Here is a 22,338-nt window from a genome sequence, read left to right on the forward strand (position 1 = left end):
AAAAATCTAAAATAAACATTTTACCTAATAGCCTAAAGTAATCTCTCCTGCTCTGCCCTGGCTCAGCCCTAGTGCCAGCTCTGCCCCTAGTCCTACTACATCCCTGGCCCTGACCCTTCCCTGCTCCAGCCGCTGCCCTGGCCCTTCCCATCTTCAGGCCTTACCATGGCCCTACCCTGGTCCTGAACCTGCCCTGGTCTGGTCCTCACCCTGGCCCTACCCCAGAGAAGGGGTATGGCAGAGCCAGGGAAGGGCTGGGGCAAATAAGGGACAGGACACATCCAAATCCAGGAAAGGGCCAGGGCCATGACAGAGCCAGGGCGAGTCCTTGGCAGGGCCAGGTTCCAGGCCAGGACCAGGAAAGGGTCATGGCAGGGTCACTGTATGGCCAAGGGCCAGGCCAAAGCCAAGGCAGTGACAGGGTCAGGTCTGCATAAGGGCAGGACCAGAGCCAGTGATACGGCAGGGCCAGGGCCAGGGCCAGGGCTGTGCCAGGACAGAACAAGAGCAGAGCAGGGCAGGACCACAGCCAGGCCATAGAGAGAGTAGGGCAAATGCCAAGGCAGTGCCAGGGTAGTGCCAGGGCTGAGGCAAGGTCAGGGAAGGTCCAGGACTGAGTCAAGGCTACAACCAAGACAGGGGCAAAGGCCGGGGCAGATCTAGGGCACAAGCGAGGCAGATCTAGGGCACAAGCGAGGCAGATCTAGGACACAAGCAGGGCAGGCTAGGGCAGGGCAATGGCAAGACCAGGCCATGGCAGGGCCAGCCCAGGATAGAACAGGGCACAGGCAGGGCAGGGCCAGGGCCACGGCTGGGGCAGGACAAGGACCAGGACCGGGGTCCAGGCCAGGGCAAGGGTATGGCCAGGGCAGAGGTAGGGCCAGAGCCGGGGTCTGGGCAGGACCAAGGCAGGTCTATTGCAGGGCCAGGGTTCAGACCAGGGCCAGAGCAGGGCTGGGACAGGGCCAGGGCCAGAACCAGGAAAGGGCAATGTCAGGACAAGGGCCATGGCAGGACCAGCAACGGGGCTAGGACCAGGACAGGGACAGGGACAGGGTCAGGGCTAGGGCCAGAATAGCATGCCAGGGTACAGCCAGGCCAAATTAGGGCCAGGACAGGGTCAGGACCAGGGCTGGGCCAGGGTATGGCCTTAAGTACCAAAGGGCCAGGGCCAGGGTCGATGCCAGTGCCAGCGCTGGTCCAGGGCAGACGCAGGGCCATGGCCAGGTCTAGGACAAGGCTGGGGCAGGGCCAAGGTCTGGGTCAGGGTCAGCACAAGACCAGGACAGAGCCAGGGGAGGGACAGGGCCATGGTAAGACCAGGTTAAACCATGGACAAGACACCTGCAAATCCACTTCAGGGCCAGGGTCAGGGCAGGGCCACTTCAGGGCCAGGGCCAAGACAGGGCCAGGGTAAGGGCTGCCAGGGTTATTGGCAGGGCCAGGGACATGGCAGGACCAGGGTCAGGAGCAGGGGTCAATGCCAGGCCAAGGCCACAGATAGGACCAGGTCTGTGCTAGGGCCAGTGTGAGGGCCAAGGTGGGGTCAGGGCAGGGCCAAAGGGAGGGCAGGGCCAAAGGGAGGGCAGGGCCTGGGCAGGGTGGAGCAAGCCCAGGGTAGCACAGGGTTAAGGTAGGGCACGACCAACCAGGGCAGGTCTATGGCTGGGGCCGCGGCAGGGCCAGGGCCGGGGCAGGGCCAGAGTCAGGGCAGGGCCAAGACAGTGGCAGCTCCAGGGCAGGGCCAGGGTTAGGACCACAGACATGTCCAAGGCCAGTGCCAGGGCAAGGGCAAGGGCAGGGGCAGGGCCAGGGTCATCTAAGAATTAGGGACAAAGCCAGGCCCAGAGCTGGGCCAGGACAGGTACCTGGCAGGGCTAGGGTCTGGGCCAGTGCCACGGCAGGGCCAGGGCCACAACCAGGTCTGTGCTATGGCCAGGTCCAACACAGTGCCCAGGTAAGGCTAGGGTGAAGGCCAAGGTAGGGCCAGGGCAGGGTCAAAGCCAGGCTAGGGCCAAGGCAGGGCCAGGAAAGCATAGGGCCAGGGCAGGGCAGGGCCAGGCCAGTGCCAAGACCTGGGCAGGGCCAGGGCCAGGGCCATAGAAACAGCCTGGGCAGGACCAGGTTTGGGGCAGGAGCAAAACAAGGGCAAGGACAGTGCAGGTTCTTGGCACAGCCAGGGTCCAGGACAGTGTCAGGGCAGGGCCAAGGCAGGGTCTGGGCTATGGTAAGACCAGCAACAGGGCTGGGGCTAGGTCAGTGACAGGACCAGAGTCAGGGCAAGGGCCAGAGCAGTGCAAGGCCAGGCTAGGGCCAGGCATTTCAGGGTCAGGGCCATGGGAGAACCAGGGCAAGGTCTCAAGCAGGGAAGGGCCAGGGCCAGGACAGGCCCAGGGCAGGGCCATGACAGGGCCAGGGGCTGCATTAGGGCAAGGGCAGGGCCAGAGCAAGGTAAGGGTCAGGGCCAATGTAGCATTTTGAGAAACTTCGATATGAGAGGTGCATTCAACTCACAGAGTCAAACCTTTCTTTTGATTGAGCAGTTTTGAATCTCCCTTTTGGCAGAATCTGCAAGTGGATATTAGTAGAGCTTTGAGGCCTACTGTGGAAAATGAAATATCTTCACACAAAAACCACACAGAAGCATTCTAAGGAGATTCTTTGTGATGTGTGCATTCAACTCAGATAGTGGAACCTATCTTTTGATTGGGCCGTTTTGAATCTCTCTTTTTGTAGTATCTGCAAGTGGATATTTGGAGCCCTTTGTGGCCTACGGAGGAAAAGGAAATATCTTCAAATAAAAACTACAGAAAAGCATTCTGAGAAACTTCTTTGTGATGTGTGCATTCATCACACTGGATAGAACCTCTTATGATTGAGCAGTTGGGAAACACTCTTTTTATAGAATCTGCAAGTGTATATTTGGAGGGCTTTGAAGCCGTTTGTGGAAAAGGAAATATCTTTACATAAAATACCCTAAAACTTAAAGTATAATAAAAAAAAAAAAAAGCTGAAAAAAAAAAGAAAAAAAGAAAAAAAAAACTACACAGAAGCATTCTGAGAAAGTTGTTGGTGATGTGGGCACTCATCTCACAGAGTTGATCCTTTCTTTTGATTGAGCAGTTTTGAAACACTTTTTGAAGAATCTGGAAGTGGATATTTGGAGGGCTTTGAGTCCTCTTTTGGAAAAGGAAATATCTTCGCATAAAAACTACACAGAAGGATTCTGAGAAACTTCTTTGTTATGTGTGCATTCAACTCACAGTGTTGAACCCATGCTTTGAATGAGCAGTTTTTAATCTCTCTTTTTGGAGAATCTGCAAGTGGAAATTTGGAGAGCTTTGAGCCCTACTGTGGAAAAGCAAATATCTTCACACAAAAACTACACAGAAACATTCGGAGAAACTTCTTTTTGATGTGTGCATTCATCTCACGTAGTTGAAACTCTCTTTTATTTGAATAGTTTGGAAACACTCTTTTTGCAGAATCTGCAAGGGGACATTTGGCACACTTTGCAGCCAATGGTAGAAAAGGAAATATCTTCACATAAAATCCAGAAAGAAGCAATCTGAGAAACTTCTTTGCAATGTGTGCATTCATTTCTCAGAGATAACCCTTTCTTTTGATTGAGCAGTTTTGAAACTCTGTTCTTGAAGAATCTGCTAGTGGACATTTGGAACGCTTTGAGGTCTATGGTGGAAAAGGAAATATCTTCACATAAAAACTAGATAGAAGCATTCTGGGAAAGTTCTTTGTGATGTGTGCATTCAACTCCCAGAGTTGAACCTTACTTTTGATGGACCAGTTTTGAAATACACTTTTTGTGGAAACTGCAAGTGGACATTTCGAACTCCTAGAGACCTAAAGTGGAAAATGAAATATCTTCATGTAAAAACTAGACAGAAGGATTCTGTGAAACTACTTTGTGATGTGTACACTAATCTCACAGAGTTGAACCTATCTCCTGATTGAGCAGATTGGAATCACTCTTTTTGAAGAATCTGCATGTGGACATTTGGAGCGCTTTGTGGCCTGTGGTAGGAAAGGAAACATCTTCACATAAAATCTAGACAGAAACAATCTGACAAACTTCTTTGTGATGTGTGCATTCATCTCACAGAGTTAAACCTTTCTTTTGATAGAGCAGTTTTAAAACTCTCTTTTTGTAGAATCTGCAAGTGGAGATTTGGGGTGCTTTGAGGTCTATGGTGGAAAAGGAAATACCTTCACATAAAAACTAGATAGAATCATTCTGAGACACTTCTTTTTGATGTGTGCATTCATCTCTCAGAGTTGAATATTTCTTTTGATGGACCAGTTTTGAAATACCCTTTCTGAGGTATCTGCAAGTGGATATTTCAAGCGCCTTGAGGCCTATGGTAGAAAAGGAAATATCTTCACATAAAATCTAGAAAGAAGCAATCTGAGACACTTCTTTGTGATGTGTGCATTCATCTCACAGAGTTAAACCTTTCTTTTGATTGAGCAGTTTGAAACTCTCTTTTAGTAGAATCTGCAAGTGGACCTTTGACATGCTTTGAGGCCTATGGTGGAAAAGGAAATATCTTCACATAAAAACTAGACAGAATAATTCTGAGAAACGTCTTCGTGATGCTTGCGTTAATCTCACAGAGTTGATCCTTTCTTTTGATGGGACAGTTTTGAAATACTCTTTGTAGAATCTGCAAGTGGACATTTCGTGAGCCTGGAGGCCTAAGTTGGAAAAGGAAATATGTTCACAAAAAAACTAGACAGAAGAATTCTGAGAAACTTCTTTGTGATGTGTGCGTTTATATCACAAAGTTGAAATTTTCTTTTGATTGAGCAGTTTGGAAACACTCTTTTTGTGGTATCTGCAAGTGGACATTTGGAGTGCTTTGTTGCCTATGTTAGAAAAGTGAATATCTTCACATAAAATCTAGACAGAAGCAATCTGAGAAACTTCTTTCTGATGTGTGCATTCATTTCACAGAGGTAAATCTTTCTTTTCATTGAGGAGTTTTGTAACCCACCTTTTGTACAGTCTGCAAGTGGACATTTGGAGCGCTTTGAGGCCTGTGGTGTAAAAGGAAATATCTTCACATAAAAACTAGACAGAAGCATTCTGAGAAAGTCGTATGTGATGTGTGCATCCATCTCCCAGAGCTGAACTTTTCTGTTGAAAAACTAGTTTTGAAATACTCTTTTGGTAGAATCTGCAAGTGTACATTTAGAGGGCTTTGAGGCCTATGGTGGAAAAGGAAATATCTTCCCATAAAAACTAGACAGAAGAATTCTGAGAAACTTCTTTGTGATGTGTGAGTTCATCTCACAGAGTTGAAACTTTCTTTTGATTGAGTAGTTTGGAAACACTCTTTTTGTAGAATCTTCAAGTGGACATTTGAAGTGCTTTGTGTCCTATTGTAGAAAAATAAATGTCTTCACATAAAATCTAGAAAGAAACAATCTGAGAAAATTGCCTGTGATGCGTGCATTCATCTCACAGAGTTAAACCTTTCTTTGATAGCGCAGTTTTGAAACTCTCTTTTTGTAGAATCTACAAGTGGACCTTTGGCATGCTTTGAGGCCTATGGTTGAAAAGGAAATATCTTTACATAGAAACTAGACAGAAGAATTTTGAGAAACTACTTTGTGGTGTGTGCGTTCATCTCACAGAGTTGAACCTTTCTTTTGATGGGGCAGTTTGGAAACACTCTTTTTGTAGAATCTGCAAGTGGACATTTGGAAAGCTTTGCGGCCTATGGTGGAAAAGGAAATAAGTTCACATAAAATCTAGACAGAAGCAACCTGAGAAACTGCTTTGTGATGTGCGCATTCATCTCAAAGAGTTAAACCTTTCTTTTGATTGAGCAGTTTGAAACTCTCTTTTTGTAGAATCTGCAAGTAGACATTTGGAGCACTTTGATGCCTACGATGGAAAAGGAAATATCTTCACATAAAAACTAAACAGAAGAATTCTGAGAAATTTCTTTGTAATGTGTGCATTCATCTCACAGAGTTGAACCTTTCTTTTGATTGAGCAGTATGGAAACACACTTTTGTAGAATCTGCAAGCTGACATTTAGAGCGCTTTGTGGCCAATGATAGAAAAGGAAATATCTTCACATAAAATCTAGACAGAAGCAATCTGAGAAACTTCTTTGTGTTGTGTGCATTCATCTCACAGAGCTAAAACTTTCTTTTGATTGAGGAGTTTTGAAACTCTTTTTCTGTAGAATCTGCAAGTGGACATTCGGAATGCTTTGATGCCTTTGGTGGAAAAGGAAATAGCTTCACATAAAAACTAGACAGAAGAATTCTGAGAAACTTCTTTGTGATGTGTGCGTTCGTCTCACAGGGTTGAACATTTCTTTTGATTGAGCAGTTTGGAAACAATTTTTTGTAGAATCTGCAAGTGGACATTTGGAAAACTTTGTGGCCTATGGTAGAAAAGGAAATATCTTCACATAAAATCCAGACAGAAGCAATCTGAGAAACTTCTTTGTGATGTGTGCATTCGTCTCACAGAGTTAAAGGTTTCTTTTGTTACAGCAGTTTTGAAACTCTCTTTTTGTAGGAACTGCAATTGGACATTTGGAACGCTCTGAGGCCAATGGTGAAAAAGGAAATATCTTCACATAAAAACTAGACAGAAGAATTCTAACAAACTTCTTTGTGATGTGTGCGTTCATCTCGCAGATTTGAGTCTTTCTTTTGATTGAGGAGTTTGGAAACAGTCTTTTTGTAGAATCTGCAAGTGGACATTTGGAGTGCTTTGCGGCCTATGGTGGAAAAGGAAATATTTTCACATAAAATCTAGATAGAAGCATTCTGAGAATCTTCTTGGTGATGTGTGCATTCAAGTCCCAGAGTTAAACCTTTCTTTTGATGGACCAGTTTTGAAATACTCTTTTTGTAGAATCTGCAAGCAGACATTTCGATCACCTTGAGGCCTATGGTGGAAAATGAAATAACTTCACATAAAAACTAGACAGAAGAATTGTGAGAAACTTCTTTGTGATGTGTGCATTCATCTCATTGACTTGAACCTTTCTTTTGATTGAGCTGTTTGGAAATACTTTTTTTGTAGAATCTGCAAGTGGACATTTGGAGCGCTATGTGGCCCATGGTAGAAAGGGAAATACCTTCACATAAAATCTAGAAAGAAGCACTCTGAGAAATTTCTTTGTAATGTGTACATTCATCTCACAGAGTTAACCCATTCTTTTAGCAGTTTTGAACCTCTCTTTTTGTAGAATCTGCAGGTGGACATTTGGGGCGCTTTGAGGCCTATGGTGGAAAGGAAATATCTTCACTTAAAAACCAGATAGAAGCATTCTGAGAAATTTCTTTGTTATGTGTACATTCATCTCCCAGATTTGAACATTTTTTTTTTGATGGACCAGTTTTGAAATACTCTTTTTGCAGAATCTGCGAGTGGAGAATTTGGGTTCCTTGAGGCGTATAGTGGAAAAGGAAATATCTTCATATAAAATCCAGACAGAAGAATTCTGAGAAACTTCTTTGTGATATTTGCCATCATCTCACAGTTAAAACTTTCTTTTGATTGATCAGTTTTGAAACTCACTTTTTGTAGAATCTACAAGTGGACATTTGGAGCGCTTTGAGGCCTATTGTGGAAAAGGAAATATTTTCACATAAAAAGTAGACAGAAGAATTCTCAGAAACTTCTCAGGGAAGTGTGCGTTCATCTCACAGAGTTGAACCTTTCTTTTGATTGAGCAGTCTGTAAACATTATTTTTGTAGAATCTGTAAGGGGAAGTAAGAGCGCTTTGCGGACTATGGTAGAAGGGGAAATATCTTCACATAATATCTAGACAGAAGCAATCGGAGAAACTTATTTGTGATGTGTGCATTCACATAACAGAGTTAAACCTTTGTTTTGATAGAGCTGTTTTGAAACTCTCCTTTTGTAGAATCTACAGGTGGACATTTGGAGCACTTTGAGGCCTATGGTGGAAAAGGAAATATCTTTACATAAAAACTAAACAGAAGCATTCTGAGAAACTTCTTTGTGATGCGTGCATTAATCTCATAGAGGTGAACATCTCTTTTGATTGAACTGTCTGGAAACAATCATTTTGTAGCATCTGCAAATAGATATTTGGAGCGCTTTGACGCCTGTAGCTCAAAAAGAAATATCTTCACAAAAAACTAGACAGAAGCATTCTCAGAAACTTCTTTGTGATGTGTGCATTAAACTCACAAAGGTGAACCTTTCTTTTCCATGAGCAGTTTGGAAATGTTCTTTTTGTAGTGTCTGCAAATGAATATTTGGAGCTCTTTAAGGCCTGTAGCTGAAGAGGAAATATCTTCACATAAAAAGTAGACAGAAGCATTTTAGAAACTTCTTTGTCATGTGTACATTTATGTCACAGAGTTGAACCTTTCTTTTGATTCAGCAGTTTTGAAACACTCTTTTTGTAGAATCTGCAAGAGGATATTTGGAGTGCTTTGATGCCTATGGTGGAAAAGGAAATATCTTCACATAAAAAGTAGATAGAAACATTCTCAGAAACTTCTTTTTGATGTGTGCATTCAACTCACAAAGTTCAGCTTTCTTTTGATTGAACAGTTTGGAAACACTCTTTCTGTAGTATCTGCAAATGGACATTTGGAGCCCTTTGAGGCCTATAGCTGAAAAGCAAACATCTTCACATAAATACTAGACAGAAGCATCCTGAGAAACTTCTTTGTGATGTGTGCATTCATCTCACAGAGTTGAAACTTTCTTTTGATTGGACAGTTTTGAAAAACTCTTCTTGTAGAATCTGCTATTGGATATTTAGAGCACTTTGAGGCCTATAGCTGAAAAGGAAATATCTTGATATAAAAACTAGGCAGAAGCATTCTCAGAAACTTCTTTGTGATGTGTGCATTCATCTCACAGAGTTGAACCTTTATTTTGATTGAGCAGTTTTGAAAAATTCTTTTTGTAAGATCTGCATGTGGAAATTTGGAGCACTTTGAGGCCTATGGTGCAAAAGGAAATATCTTCAAATGAAATGTAGACAGAAGCATTCTAAGAAACTTCTTTGTGATTTGTCTATTCACCTCATAGAGTTGAAACTTTCTTTTCATTGAGCTGTTTGGAAACCCTCTTTTTGTAGTATCTGCAAATGTATATTTGTAGCGCTTTGAGGCCTACAGTGGGAGAGGAAATATCTTCACATAAAAACTAGACAGAAGTATGCTGAGAAACTTCTTTGTGATGTGTGCATTCAGCTCAGAGAGTTGAATCTTTTTTTTGATTGAGCAGTTTTGAAACAATCTTTTTGTAGTATATGCAAGAGGATATTTGGAGCTCTTTGAGGTCTATGGTTGAAAAAGAAATATCTTCACATAAAAACTTGACAGAAGCATTGTCAGAAACTTATTTGTGATGTGTGCATTCAACTCACAGAGTTGAAGTTTTCTTTTGATTGGGCAGTTTGGAAACACTCTTTTTGTAGTATCTGCTAATGGATATTTGGAGTGCTGTGAGGCCTATAGATGTAAAGGAAATATCTTCGTATAAAAATAAGACAGAAAGATTCTGAGATACTTCTTTGTGATGTGTGTATTCATCTCATAGAGTTGAACCTTTCTTTTGACTGAGCACTTTTTAAAAACTCTTTTTGTAGAATCTGCAAGTGGATATTTGGAGGGCTTTGAGGCCAATGGAGGAAAAGGAAATATCTTCACATAAAAACCAGACAGAAGCATTCTGAGAAACTCTTTTGTGATGTCTGCATTCAACTCACAGAGTTGAACCTTTCTTTTGATTGAGCTATTTGGAAACACTCATTTTGCAGTATCTACAAATGGATATTTGGAGCGCTTTAACGCCTATAGCTTAAAAGGAAATATCTTCACATAAAAAGTAGACAGAAGCATTCTGAGAAACTTCTTTGTGATGTGCGCATTCGACTCACAGAGTTGAACCTTTCTTTTGATAGAGCAGTTTTGAAACAGACTTTTTGGAGAATCTGCAAGTGGATATTTGGAGCGCTTTGAGGCCTGTAGTGGAAAAGGAAATATCTTCACATAAAAATTAGACAGAAGCATTCTCAGAAACTTCCTTGTGATGTGTGCAGTCAACTCACAGAGTTGAAATTTTCTTTTGTTTGAACAGTTTTGAAACACGCTTTTTTTAGAATCTGCAAGTGGATAATTGGAGCACTTTGAGGACTATGGTAGAAATGGAAATATCTTCACATGAAATCTAGACAGAAGCACTCTGAGAAACTTCTTTGTGATGTTTGCATTCATCTAACAGAGTTAACCCTTTCTTTTGATTGAGCAGTTTTGAAACTCTCTTTTTGTAGAATCTGCAAGTGAACATTTGGGGTGCTTAGGGGCCTATAGTGGAAAAGGAAATATCTTCACATAAAAACTATATAAAAGCATTCTGAGAAACTTCTTTGTGTTAGGTGCATTTATCTCTAAGAGTTGAAAATTTCTTTTAATGGACTAGGTTTGAAATACACTTTTTGTAGAATCTGCAAGTGGACATTTCTAGCGCTTTGAGGACTGTGTTGGAAAAAGAAATATCTAAACATAAAAACTAGACAGAAGAATTCTGAGAAACTTCTTTGTGATGTGTGCCTTCATCTCACAGAGTTGAACTTTTCTTTTGATAGAGCAGTTTGCAAACACTCTTTTCGTAGAATCTGCAAGTGGACATTTAGAGCACTTTGAGGCCTATGGTAGAAAAGGAAATATCTTCAAATAAAATCTACAGAGAATAAATCTGAGAAACTTCTTTTTGAAGTGTGCATTCATCTCACAGAGTTAAGCCTTTCTTTTGATTGAGCAGTTTTGAAACTATCTTCTTGTAGAATCTACAATTGGACATTTGGAATGTTTTGAGGCCTATGGTGGAAAAGGAAATATCTTCACATAAAAACTAGAAAGAGAAATTCTGAGAAACTTCTTTGTGATGTGAGGGTTCATCTCACAGAGTTGAACCTTTCGTTTGATTGAACAGTTTGGAAACACTCTTTTTGTAGAATCTGCCAGTGTTCATTTGGAGCGCTTTGCAGCCTGTGGTAGATAAGTAAATACCTTTACATAAAATCTGGACAGAATCAATCTGGAAACTTTTTTGTGTTGTGTGCATTCATCTCACAGAGTTAAAACTTTGTTTTGATAGATCAGTTTTGAAACTCTCTTTTTGTAGAATCTTCAGGTGGACATTTGGAGGGCTTTGAGGCTTATTGTGGAAAAGGAAATATCATCACATAAAAACTAGACAGAAGAATCTGAGGAACTTCTTTGTGATGTGTGCATTCATCTCACAGATTAGAAACTTTCTTTTGATTGAGCAGTTTGGAAACACTCTTTTTTGTGGAATCTGAAAGCGGACATTTGGAGGGCTTAGCGGCCTATGGTGGAAAAGGAAATATCTTCACATAAAATCTAGAAATAAGCGATCTGAGAAACTACTTTGTGATGTGTGCATTCATCTCACAGAGTTAAACCTTTCTTTTGTTGGAGGAGTTTTGAAACTCTCTTTTTGAAGAATATGCAAGTGGACATTTGGAGCGCTTTGAGGCCTATGGTGGAAATGGAAATATCCTTACATAAGAACTAGACAGAATAATTCTGAGAAACTTCTTTGTGATGAGTGCATTCATCTCACAGAGTTGTACCTTCCTTTTGATTAAGCAGTTTGGAAACCCTCTTTTTGTAGAATCTGCAAGTGGACATGGGGAGCGCTTTGCAGCCTATGTTAGTTAAGGAAATATCTTCAGATAAAAATCTAGAGAGAAGCAATCTGATAAACTAGTGTTTATTGTGTGCATTCATCTCACACAGTTAAACCTTTCTTTTGATTGAGCAGTTTTGAAACTCTCTTTTTGTAGAATCTGTAAGTGGATATTTGGAGCGCTTTGTGGCTTACGGTGGAAAAGGAAATATCTTCACATAAAAACTATATATAAGCATTCTGAGAAATTTCTTTGTGATGTGTGCATTAATCTCCCAGAGTGGAACATTTCTTTTGATGGACCAGTTTTCAAATACTCTTTGTAGTGTCTGCAAGTTGACATTTCGAGTGCCTTGAGGCCTATGGTGGAAAATGAAATATCCTCACATAAAAACTAGCCAGAAGAATTCTCAGAAACTTCTATGTGATGTGAGCGTTCATCTCATAGAGTTGAACCTTACTTTTGAAGGACCAGTTTTGAAATACTCTTTTTGTAGAATCTGCAAGCGGACATTTGGAGTGCTTTGAGGCCCATGGTGGAAAAGGAAATAATCTAAAAACTAGGCAGAAGAATTCTGAGAAACTTCTTTGTAATGTGCGTTCATCTCACAGAGTTGAACCTTTCTTTTGATTGAGCAGTTTGGAAACACTCCTTTTGTACAAGCTAAAGGTGGACATTTGAAGTGCTTTGGGGCCTATGGTAGAAAAGAAAACGTCTTCACATATAATCTAGACAGAAGCAGTCTGAGAAACTTTTGTGTGATGTGTGCATTAATCTCAAAATGTTAAAACATTCTTTTGATTGAGCAGTCTTGAAACTCTCTTTTTGTAGAATCTGGAATTGGACATTTGGAGTGCTCTGAGGCCTATGGTGGAAAAGGAAATATCTTCACATACAAACTAGACAGAAGAATTCTGAGAAAGTTCTTTGTGATGGGTGCTTTCATTTCAGAGAGTTGAACCTTTGTTTTGATTGAGCAGTTTGGAAACACTCTTTTTGTAGACTCTGCAAGTGGACGTTTGGAGCGCTTTCTGCCCTACAGTAGAAAAGGAAATATCTTCACATAAAAACTAGGTAGAAGCAATCTAAGAAACTTCTGGTTGATGTGTGCATTCATCTCACAGAGTTTTACTCTTTTTGTAGAATCCGCAAGTGGACATTTCGCGTGGCTAGATGCCAATGGTGGAAAAGGAAATATCTTCACATATAAACTAGATGGAAGGATTCTGAGAAACTTCTTTGTGATGTGTGCATTCATCTCACAGAGTTGAAACTTTCTTTTGATCGATCAGTTTGGAAACACTCTTTTTGTAGTATCTGCAAGTGGACATTAGGAGCACATAGCAGCCTATGATACAAGAGAAAATATCTTCACATAAAATCTAGACAGAAGCAATCAAAGAAACTTCTCTTTGATGTGTGCATTCATCTCACAGAGTTACCTTTCTTATGATTGAGCAGTTTTGTAACTCTCTTTTTGTGGAATCTGCAAGTGGACATTTGGAGAGCTTTGAGGCCTATGGTGGAAAAGGAAGTTTCTTCACATAAAAACTAGACAGAGGAATTTTAAGAACTTCTTTGTGATGTTTTTATTCATCCCACAGAGTTCAACCTTTCTTTTGATTGAGAAGTTTGGAAACACTCTTTTTGCAGAATCTGCAAGTGGACATTTTGAGCGCTTTGCAGCCTATGGTTGAAAAGGAAATATCTTCACATAAAATCTAGACAGAAGCAATCAGAGAATCTTCTTTGCAATGTGTGCATTCATCTCACAGAGTTAAAGCTTTCTTTTGATGGAGCAGTTTTGAAAATCTCTTTTCGTAGAATATGCAATTGGACATTTGGAGCGCTTTGAGGCCTATGGTGGAAAAGGTAATATCTTCATATAAAAACTAGACAGAAGAATTTTGACAAACTTCTTCAAGATGTGTGCGTTCATCTCATAGAGTCAAACATTTCTTTTGATTGAATAGTTTGGAAACACTCTTTTTGTAGTATCTGCAAGTGGACATTTGGAGCGCTTTGCTGCCAATGGTAGAAAAGGTAATATCTTCACATACATACTAGACGGAAGCATTCTGAGAAACTTCTTTGTGATGTGTGCGTTCATCTCACCGAGTTGAACCTCTCTTTTGATTGAGCAGTTTGGAAACACTCTTTTTGTAGAATCTGCTAGTGGACATTTGGAGCACTCTGCAGCCTATGATAGAAAAGGCAAAATCTTCACCTAAAATCTAGTAAGAAGGAATCTGAGAAACTTCTTTGTGATGTGTACATTCATCTCACAGAGTTAAACCTTTCTCTTGATTAAGCAGTTTTGAAACTCTCTTTTTGTAGAATCTGCAAGTGGACATTTGGATTGCTTTGAGGCCTATGGTGGAAAAGAAAGTATCCTCACATAAAAACTAGACTGAAGAAAACTGAGAAACTTCTTTATGATGTGTGCGTTCATCTCACAGAGTTGAAACTTTCTTTTGATTGAACAGTTTGGAAGCACTGCTTTTGTAGAATCTGCAAGTGGACATTTGGAGCTCTTTGTGGCCTATGGCGGCAAAGGAAATACCTTCACATAAAATCTAGACAGAAGCAATCTGAGAAACTTCTTTGTGATGTGAACATTCATCTCACAGAGATAAACCTTTCTTTAGATTGAGCAGTTTTGAAATTCTCTTTTGATAATCTGCAAGTGGACATTTTGACTGATTTGAGGCCTATGGTGGAAAAGGAAATATCTTCACATAAACATTAGACAGAAGAATTCTGAGAAACTTCTTTGTGAGGTGAACGTTCATCTCATCAAGTTGAACCTTTCTTTTGACAGAGCCATTTGGAAACACTCTTTTTGAAGAAAATGCAAGCAGACATTTGGAGTGCTTTGTGGCCTATGGTAGAAAACGATATACCTTCACATAAAATCTAGACAGAAGCAATCTGAGAAACTTCTTTGTGATGTGTGCAGTCATCTCGCAGAGTTAAACCTTTCTATTGATTGAGCAGTTTTGAAACTCTCTTTTTGTAGAATCTGCAAGTGGATATTTGGAGGGCTTTGAGGCCTGTGGTGGAAAAGGAAATATCTTCTCATAAAAACTAGACAGAAGAATTCTGAGAAACTTCGTTGTGATGTGTGCTTTCCTCTCACAGAGTGCAACATTCCTTTTGATTGAGAAGTTTGGAAACACTCTTTTTGTAGAATCGGCAAGTTGACATTTGGAGAGCTTCATGGCCTGTGGTAGAAAAGGAACTATCTTCACATAAAATCTAGACGAAGCAATCTGAGAAATTTCTTTGTGGTGTGTGCATTCCTCTCATTGAGTTAAACCTTTCTTTTGATTGGGCAATATTGAAACTCACTTTTTGTAGAATCTGCAATTGGACATTTGGAGTGCTTTGAGGAGTATGGTGGATAAGGAATAACTTCACATAAAAACTAGACAGAAGAATTCTGAGAAACTACTTCTTGATGTGTGCGTTCGTCTCACAAAGGTGAATATTTCCTTGGATTGTGCAGTTTGGAAACACTCTTTTTGTAGAATCTACATGTGGACATTTGGAGCGCTTTGTGGAAGATTGTACAAAGGGAAATATCTTCATATAAAAACTAGGTAGAAGCATGCTGAGAACCTTCTTTTTGATGTGTGTGTTCATCTCACAGAGTTCAACATTTCTTCTGACTCAGCCGTTTTTGAAACTCTCTTTTTGTAGAATCTGCAAGTGGATATTTGGAGCACTTTGAGGCTCATGGTGGAAAAGGAAATATCTTCACATAAAAACTACAGAGAAGAATTCTCAGAAACTTCTTTGTGATGTGTGCATTCATCTCACAGAGTTGAAACTTCCTTTTGATTGAGCAGTTTTGAAACACTCTTTTTGTAGAATCTGCAAGTGGACAATTGGAGCACTTTGCGGGCTATGATAGAAAAGGAAATATATTCACATAAAATCTAGACAGGAATCATCTGAGAAACCTCTTCATAATGTGTGCATTCATCTCACAGAGTTAAAACTTTCTTTTCATTGAGAAGTTTTGAAACTCCTTTTTTGTAGAATCTGCAAGTGGACATTTGGAGCGCTTTGAGGCCTGTCATGGAAAAGGAAATATCTTCACATAAAAAATAGACAGAAGAAATATGAGAGACGTCCTTGTGATGTGTGCATTCATCACACAGAATGGAACCTTTCTATTCATTGAAGAGTTTTGAAACACTCTTTTCGTAGAATCTGCAAGTGGACATTTGGAGCACTTTGCAGTCTATGGTAGAAAAGGAAATATCTTCACTTAAAATCTAGACAGAAGCAATCTGAGAAACTTCTTTGTGATGTGTGCATTTGTCTCACAGAGGTAAACCTTTCTTTTGATTGAGCAGTTCTGAAACTCTCTTTTTGTAGTATCTGTAGGTGGATTTTTGGAGCCCTTTGAGGCCTCTGGTGGAAAAGGAAATATCTTCACATAAAAACTAGACAGAAGCATTCTCTGAACCTTCTCTGTGATGTGCACATTCAACTCACAGATTTGAACATTTCTTTTGATTGAGCAGTTTGGAAATACTCTTTTTGTAGAATCTGCAAGTGGAGATTTGGAGCGCTTTGAGGCCTATGGTGGAAAATGAAATATCTTCACATAAAAACTAGACAGAAGCATTCTCAGATACTTCTTTGCGATCTGGGCATTCAACTCATAGAGTTGAACCTTTCTTTTCTTTGAGCAGTTTGGAAACACTCTTTTTCCAGTATCTGCAAGTGGATATTTGGAGCGCTTTTAGGCCTATAGCTGAAAAGGAAATATCTTCACATAAAAACTAGAAAGAAGCAATCTGAGAAAATTCTTCATGATGTGTGCATTCATCTCACAGAGTTAAATGTTTCTTTTGATTGAGCAGTTTTGAAACAGTCTTTGTAGAACCTGCAATTGGATATTTGGAGTGCTTTGATGCCTAAAAGTGAAAAGGAAATATCTTCTCCTGAAAAGTAAACAGAAGCATTCTGAGAAACTTCTTTGTGATGTGTGCATTCACCTCACAGAGTAGAATTTTTCTTTAGATTGAGCAGTTTGGAAACACTCTTTTTGTGTTATCTGTGAATGGAGATTTGGAGTGCTTTGAGGCCTATATCTGAAAAGGAAATATCTTCACATAAAAACTAGACAGAAGCATTCTCAGAAAACTCTTTGTGATGTGTGCATTCGTCTCACAGAGTTGAACCTATCATTTGATTGAGCAGTTTTGAAACACTCCTTTTGTAGAATCTGCAAGTGGATATTTGGAGGGCTTTGAGGCCTATGGTGGAAAAGGAAATATCTTAACATAAAAACTAGACAGTAACATACTCAGAAACTTCTTTGTGATGTGTGCATTGAACTCACAGAGTTGAACCTTTTTTTGATTGAGCAGTTTGGAAACAGTCTTTTTGTATTATCTGTGAATGGATATTTGGAGTGCTTTGAGGCCTATATCGGAAAAGAAAATATCTTCACATAAAAACTAGACAGAAGCATTCTGAGAAACTTCTTTATGATGTGTGAATTCATCTCACAGAATTGAATCTTTCTTTTGATTGAGCCATTTGGAAACACTCTTTTTGTAGAATCTGCAAGTGGACATTTGGAGCGCTTTGAGGCCTGTGGTGGAAAAGGAAATATCTTCACATAAAAAATAGAGAGAAGAATTCCGAGAAACTTCTTTGTGATGCGTGCTTTCATGTCAGAGAGTTGAACCTTTCTTTTGATTGAGCAGATAGGAAACACTCTTTTTGTAGAGTCTGCAAGTGGGCATTTGGAGCGCTTTGAGGCCTACAGTGGGAAAGGAAATATCTTCACATTAAAACTAGGTAGAAGCATTCTGAGAAACTTCTTTGTGATTTGTGCATTCATCTCCCAGAGTTGAACCTTTCTTCTGAAGGACCAGTTTTGAAATACTCTTTTTGTAGAATCTGCAAGTAGACATTTTGAGTTACTTGATGCCTGTGTTGGAAAAGCAAATATCTTCACATAAAAACTAGACGGAAATATTCTGAGAAACTTCTTTGTGATGAGTGCATTTATCTCACAGAGTTGAACCTTTCTTTTGATTGAGCAATTTGGAAACACTCTTTTTGTAGAATCTGCAAGTGGACTTTTGGAGCGCTTTGAGGACTATGGTAGAAAAGGTCATATCTTCACATAAAACCTAGACAGGAGGAATCATAGAAACTTCTTTGTGATGTGTGCATTCATTTTACAGAGTTAAAGCTTTCTTTTTATTGAGCAGTTTTGAAACTCTCTATTTGTATAATCTGCAAGTGGACATTAGGAGCGCTTTGAGGCCTATGGTGGGAAAGGAAGTATCTTCACATAAAAACTACACAGAAGAATTCTGAGAAACTACTTTGTGATGTGTGCATTCGTCTCACAGATTTGAGCATTTCTTTTGATTGATTAGTTTGGAAACACTCTTTTTGTAGTATCTGCAAGTGGACATTTGGAGCGCTTTGAGGCCTGTGGTGGAAAAGGAAATATCTTCACACAAACTAGACAGAAGAATTCTGAGAAACTTCTTTGAGATGTGTGCGTTCATGTGACAGAGTTGAACCTTTCTTTTGATTGAGCAGTTTTGAAACACTCTTTTTGTAGAATCTGCAAGTGGACATTTGGTGCACTTTGCGGCCTATGGTAGAAAAGGTAATATCTTCACATAAAATCTAGACGGAAGCAATGGGAGAAACTTCTTTGTGATGTGTGCATTCATCTCACAGTGTTAAATCTTTCTTTTGACTGAGCACTTTTGAAGCTCTCTTTTTGTAGAATCTGCAAGTGGACATTTGGAGAGCTTCGAGGCCTGTGGTGGAAAAGGAAATATCTTCACATAAAAAATAGACAGAATAATTCTGAAAGACGTCCTTCTGATGTGTGCGTTCATCTCACAGAATTGAACATTTCTTTTGATTGAGCAGTTTTGAAACACTCTTGTTGTAGAATCTGTAAGTGGACATTTGGAGCACTTTGTGGCCTATGGTAGAAAAGTAACTGTCTTCACTTAAAATCTAGACAGAAGCAATCTGAGAAACTTCTTTGTGATGTGTGTATTTGTCTCACAGAGGTAAACCTTTCTTTTGATTGAGCAGTTTTGAAACTCTCTTTTTGTAGAATCTGCAAGTGGACATTTGGAGCACTTTGAGGCCTTTGGTGGAAAAGGAAATATCTTCACATAAAAACTAGACAGAAGAATTCTGAGAAACTTCTTTGTGATGTGTGCATTGAAATCACAGAGTTGAACCTTTCTTTTGATTGAGCAGTTTGGAAACCCTCTTTTTGTAGAATCTGCAAGTGGACATTTGGAGGGCTTTGCGGCCTATGGTAGAAAAAGGAAATATCTTCACATAAAATCTAGACAGAAGCAAATTGAGAAAATTCTTTGTGAGGTGTGCATTCATCTCACAGAGTTAACCCTTTCCCATTATTGAGCCGTTTTGAAGCTCTCTTTTTGTAGAATCTGCAAGAGGAAATTTGGAGCGCTTTGAGGTCTATAGTGGAAAAGGACATATCTTCCCATACAAACTAGATTGAAGCATTCTGAGAAACCTCTTTGTAATGTGTGCATTCATCTCCCACAGTTGAACCTTTCTTTTGATGTACCAGTTTTGAAATACACTTTTTGTAGAATCTGCAAGTACACATTTCAAGTGTCTTGAGGCCTATGGTGGTAAATGAAATATCTTTACATAAAAACTAGATGGAAGTATTCTGAGAAACATCTTTGCGATGTGTGCGTTCATCTTACACAGTTGGACCTTTCTTTTGATTCAGCAGTTGGGAAACACTCTATTTGTAGAATCTGCAAGTGGACATTGGGAGTTCTTTGCGGCCTATGGTAGAAAAGGAAATACCTTCATATAAAATCTAGACCGAATCAATGTGAGAAACTTCTTTGTGATGTGTGCATTCATCTCACAAACGGAAACCTTTCTTTTGATTGAGCAGTTTTGAAACTCTCTTTTTGAAGAATTTGCAAGTGGACATTTGGAGCGCTTTGAGGCCTATGCAGGAAAAGGAAATATCTTCACATAAAAACTAGATAGAAGCATTCTGAAAACTTCTGTTATGTATTCTTTCATCTCCCAGATTTGAATCTTTATTATGAAGGACCAGTTTTGAAATACTCTTTTTGTAGTAACTGCAAGTGGATGTTTCAAGTGCCTTCAGGCCTATGGTGGAAAAGGAAATATCTTCAAATGAAAACTAGACGGAAGCATTCTCCAAATTTTCTTTGTGATGTGTGCATTCATCTCACAGAGTTGAACCTTTCTTTCGATTGAGCAGTTTGGAAACACTCTTGTTGTATAATCTGCAAGTGGACATTTGGAGCGCTTTGCAGCCTATGAAAGAAAAGGAAATATCTTCACATAAAATCTAGACAGAAACAAGCTGAGAAACTTCTTTGTGATGTGTGCATTCATCTCACAGAGTTAAACCTTTCTTTTGATTGACCAGTTTGGAAACACTGTTTTTGCAGAATCTGCAAGTGGACATTTGGAGTGCTTTGTGGCCTCTGGTAGAAAAGGAAATATTTTTGCATAAAATTTAGACAGAAGCAGTCACAGAAACTTCTTTGTGATGTGTGCATTCATCTCACAGAGTTAAATTTTTCTTTTGATACAGCACTTTTGAAGCTTTCTTTTCATAGAATCTGAAGTGGACTTTTGGAGAACTTTGGGGCCTATGGTGGAAAAGGTAATATCCTCATATAAAAACGAGACAGAAGATTTCTGACAAACTTCTTTGTGATGTGTGCATTCATCTCACAAAGTTGAACCTTTCTTTTGATTAAGCAGTTTGGAAACACTCTTTTTGTGGAATCTGCAAGTGGACATTTGGAGCACTTTGCTGCCTATGGTAGAAAAGGAAATATCTTCACATACATACAAGACAGAAGCATTCTGAGAAACTTCTTTGTGATGTGTGCACTCCTCTCACAGAGTTGAACCTCTCTTTTGATTGAGTAGTTTGGAAATGCTCTTTTTGTAGAATCTGCAAGGGGACATTTGGAGCCTTTAGTGGCCTATGGTAGAAAAGGAAATACCTTCACATAAAATCTAGACAGAAGCAACGTGAGAAACTTCTTTGTGATGTGTGTATTCATCTCACTGAGTTAAACCTTTATTTTGATTGAACAGTTTTGAAACTCTTTTTGTAGAATATTCAAGTGGACATTTGGAGCGCTTTGAGGCCTATGGTGTAAAAGAAAATATCTTCATATAAAAACTAGACAGAAGAATTCTGAGAAACTTCTTGGTGATGTGTGCGTTTTACTCACAGAGTTGAAACTCTCTTTTGATAGAGCAGTTTGGAAACACACTTTTTGTAGAATCTGCAAATGGACATTTGGAGTGCTTTGCGGCCTATTGTAGAAAAGGAAATAACTTCATGTAAAATCTAGACAGAAGCAATCTGAGAAGCTTCTTTGTGATGAGTGCATTCATCTCACTGAGTTAAACCTTTCTTTTGATTGAGCAATTTTGAAACTCTCTTTTTGTACAATTTGCAAGTGGACATTTTGAGCACTTTGAGGCCTATGATGGAAAAGGAAATCACTTCACATAAAAACTACACAGAAGAATTTAGAGAAGCTTCTTTTTGATGCCTGCATTAGTCTACACAGATTTGAAACTTTCTTTTGATTGAGTAGTTTGGAAACTCTCTTTTTGTAGAATCTTCAAGTGGACATTTGGAGCGCTTTGGGGCCTACGGTGGAAAAGGAAATATCTTCACATAAAAACTACACAGAAGCATTCTCAGAAACTTCTTTTTGACGTGTGCATTCATCTCACAGACTAGAACTTTTCTTTTGATTGAGCAGTTTTGAAAAACTCTTTATGTAGTATCTGCAAATGGTCATTTGGAGCACTTTGAGGCCAATAGCTGAAAAGGAAATATCTTCACATAAAAATTAGGCAGAAGGAATTAGAGAAACTGGTTTGTGATGTGTGCATTCATCTCCCAGGGTTGAACCTTTCTTTTGATTGAGCAATTTTGAAACACTCTTTTTGTAGAATCTGCAAGTGGATATTTGGACTGCTTTGAGGCCCATGGTGGAAAAGGAAATATCACGTAAAAACTAAAAAGAAGCATTCTCAGAAACATTTTTGTGATGTTTGCATGTAACTCATAGGGTTGAACCTTTCTTATAATTGAGCGGTTTCTAAACACTCTTTATGTAGTATCTGCAAATGGATATTTGCAGCAGTTTAAGGCCTGTAGCAGAAAAGGAAATATCTTCACATAAAAGCTATACAGAAGAATTCTCAGTAACTTCTTTGTGATGTGTGTATTCATCTCAGAGAACTGAAGCTTTCTTTTGATTGAGGAGTTTTGAAATGTACTTTCTGTAGAATCTGCAAGTGGATATTTGGAGCGCTTTGAGGCCTTTGGTGGAAAAAGGAAATATCTTCACATAAATCTAGACAGAAACATTCTCAGAAACTCTTTTGTGATGTGTGCACTCAACTCAGAGAGTTGACCCTTTCTTTTCATTAAGCAGTTTGGAAACAAACTTTTTGAAGTATCTGCAAGTGGATATTTGGAGAGCTTTGACTCCTGTAACTGAAAAGGAAATATCTTGACATAAAAACAAGACAGAAGCATTCTGAGAAACTTGTTTGTGATGTGTGCATTCATCT

Source organism: Gorilla gorilla, chromosome 1 (genome assembly GCF_029281585.2).
Source record: "Gorilla gorilla gorilla isolate KB3781 chromosome 1, NHGRI_mGorGor1-v2.1_pri, whole genome shotgun sequence".
In the NCBI taxonomy this organism is placed as follows: domain Eukaryota; kingdom Metazoa; phylum Chordata; class Mammalia; order Primates; family Hominidae; genus Gorilla; species Gorilla gorilla.